Here is a 3,592-nt window from a genome sequence, read left to right as displayed (position 1 = left end):
TCTTTTCATTTCCTCTGAGGATCAAAATTCCTTTTAGCTTTTCAAACCAATTAACCATGTAAAGGGAAAATAAATCTATTTTAATAGCATGAAAAAGGACAATAGTTTTTATTATACTTAAGTAAAATTATACAAACCATACAAAGATTAGAAGAACAGCAACAATGTTACCAATTTGCTTGAGTGTACTTTAGCCCCAGACTGAAATTTTTCACTCACACTAAACAAGTGTAGATTATTTCAAACTAATGTAATTCCTGTAGCTGACTTTCTAAAACAAAAATTAGATATGTACTTTTACAACTGCCATCACAGAAAAAAGAGCTGAAAATGGATAATGGCTGAATGAAAAGTGTGTTTGTAAGTGAGATTATAATGATGAAGTTATCACTACCTTTTTTTTTTTTTAAATTAAAGTAGGAGGCAATTGAGTAACACTCATCTGACATTGCCACTAATTTTCTTCAGTGGAATCTCCGGTGAAAGCAGTAAGGAAGTAATGTCTATTTTTCAGTGTATTTACTATGTTGAGTTATAAATGATTAATGCATTTAACATGCAGGTTGAAATAACACAAAATAATCAGAATAGCACTATAGTCTGTTGAAAGAACAGGTACAATATTGCTGTTGCAAGTATTAACAAAAAAATTATTAGAGTGCACCAGGAAATTCCAATTCCTGACTCAGAAGCAGTACAGCAAGCTCCTATAGAGAGATCTCATCTTGTTGTAATTGCTGTAAGCATATCTAAATTAATTATATATTGCATAATTTGCAAAACCTTCACCGTAGTAGAGCAGCATCATTTTATAAGGAGCCACTTGCCGAAGAACATTTAAATTTGAATAACGTTTTTTGCAAAGTTATGGAAAACTCCTAACTCAGAAACAATTAAGGACCAAATCGAATACTAAGCTGTTCAGCACTGAAGCATTACTTATGCATGCTTTATTAATTTTTATTTTTTGTTTTAGAAGTTCACATATGCTTTATGGTTTTACTTATCCTTCCAATAAGACCGTATTTTATCATCGCTGGGAGCCCATCTTCTCCTGCTATGCTGATTTTTTTCCCACATTTCTGAATAGAATTTAGTAAAGTGGAAATGCTTTTGACTTCTTGTTTGTCAAGTTCCTGAAATTGAAATTATAACATAAGCTTTAGTGTATGGTTCTAGAAGAACATGTATTTAATTAACCAGATGCTTTTTGGTTCTCAAAAGCCACCTTAATTGCAGCTCGAACTAGAGATTTAATTCTTAAATTTTATTTCAGTTTTTCAATTCAACTGCTGGTATAAACCAAGCCAAATGAAAAATCTTTTTCAGACTACTACATCAGAATCATCTATACTGTCATTGTAATGATTAAATTACCCGACACAGAAGCTTGTCTAATTTGTTGACAAACTGTTTGCTGCATTTGTAGGAGACATTTTCACAGTCTTCTGTTGCCAAAAATTGTTCTAATAATTGGAAATCTTTTTTTCGTGTAGCTTCATCAATTAACTTTTCAAACTGTCAACCATAAAAGAAAACAGAGCAACTGTATTACTCTGTGGTTAACACTGATAAACACCAATACTGATTTAACAAGATTTAACATAGGTTTTACACAATCACCTGTTGCGTTCTAAGCAAATATTCTGAATCACAAAATCATTAAATGTAAAATCTAAAGTACAGAACACCATATCTAATACATTAATTATGCAAATACTTATTCACTGAGTTTTTAATTATTTGTCAGTTTTCCTTAATGGAAAGGTTTTTCTTTCCTCATATTACAAATAAATGCTTACGTAAGTGCTCATTGTGTTAATACCCCTTCCTTAGTACATTTAATATTTTGTACCTCTAAGTTATCTATTAGGGACTTTAAAAGATATTTACAAATTTAAGGACTTCTGCCTTCCTCAACTATTTCATCACTCTATTCTTCTTAAATCAATGACAACCAGAATTCAACATTTTAATCTTAAGTATGTTCCCAACTAATTCATGTATGTCAAACACATATGATTTATTTTCATCAATAGCAATTTCCAATTCCTCTTGCTTTCTACACAGCTGCTTAGCACTAACCTATGTCAAAGGAAAATTTCTTCCTACATTCCTTGCCATACTGCAAATTTTACTTGTAATTAAATACCAGAAGTAACGTTTTAAGCTAGTAATTAAGCCAATCAATACTCATATTGTGGTCCATAAGCACATACCTGCATCTCGCTCCTGGCTGCCATTTTTGCAATTTATCTACTCAGCTGCATAAGAAGAGAACAATCATCACTTGACCAAAACACAATTCACTGACATAGACTTCAAATAGGTTTTGCAAATCCATCAATAATCAGTCAAAATACATTAGAAATTCCAAAAATTTTCACTAGTATAAATACTATTTAGGAAATTTAACTGGGGATACAAGGAAACATCCTTACACGGATAAGCAATTGCTTAAAGTTAAGAGTGGAAGGAACAATTAACTTTGGCGATGGAGGAACAGATGGGCCTGCAACAGACTCTCAATATTTCTCAGTGAGAAAAGAAGCATGAAGATGGCCAATTATACTGTCAGCACTGTGTTATTCAGAATAGGTAAATCAACAGCAAACTCGAGAAGGGCCTAATTATAAAATGGTAGATTAAATAATTGAAGAAAAATGTGATAAACACACAAAGGGAAAAAGCCTTCTTAATTATGCATACAGTGATGGGCTCCAAGATTACTACTACCACCAAGAAGCAAGATCTGGAAATTACAGTTTTATGAAAACATTGTCTTAATACTCAAGAGCAAACAAAATTATTTTGAGAGTCTGTCTTAATACTCAAGAGCAAACAAAATTATTTTCTTTGAGAGTTAACATGTAAAAAAACAACAAACTTTTTCATGCTTTGTATAAATAAATCTATATGGACCAATCTACCATGCATGGAAGTTTGGTCTCCCCATCCCAGTAATTACATAGACAAAGCAAAGCAAAATGAAATAATTAAAAATAGAGAACAACTTCTGTGGTACAAGCAGCTGGGAACACACACTAGTCACTTCCATACTACTAAACAATACAGAAGTAACAAATAGAGGGTGATTTTTAAATTATTTTTTCCAATACAAGAATGCAATGGCCTACATTGAAGCCTTTGCTATCACCTCACAGGTCTCTCATCTCCTGCCTAGTCATGCAAGCAAGAGAAAAAAAAATATAAACCCCTTCCAAGCGCCTCCTTCTCGACAAGGGAGCGAGATCTCCACCCTCAACACACACGTGGTCGCTGGCATTTCTCCCAAGAGCTTTGTTACTGAGAGGAAAAAGGCGCCACTCCCCGCCGGCCAATCACGCCCAGCACCGGTAGTCTCCAGCCAATCACCGTTCGCGAGTGCGGGATGCGGACCAATCGCCGCCGGAGGTGCGGGAAGGGAGGGGGTTTTTCCTTACCGTGGGGCAGCCTCGCGGAGAGGTTTCACCTCCCTTCGCACCTGGCACGGTCTCGCCCAGCCGCCGCGGAGGAGGCGGTACCTTGCCGAGGCGGTGCGGCGGCCGGGCGGGGAGAGGGCGGTGCCTCTGCGCGCCTCAGGCCGGGCCGC

This window comes from Egretta garzetta, unplaced genomic scaffold (assembly GCF_000687185.1).
Source record: "Egretta garzetta isolate BGI_Z169 unplaced genomic scaffold, ASM68718v1 scaffold158, whole genome shotgun sequence".
Classification (NCBI taxonomy): domain Eukaryota; kingdom Metazoa; phylum Chordata; class Aves; order Pelecaniformes; family Ardeidae; genus Egretta; species Egretta garzetta.
The sequence above is the reverse complement of the archived record's forward strand: the minus strand, read 5'-3'. Positions refer to the sequence as shown.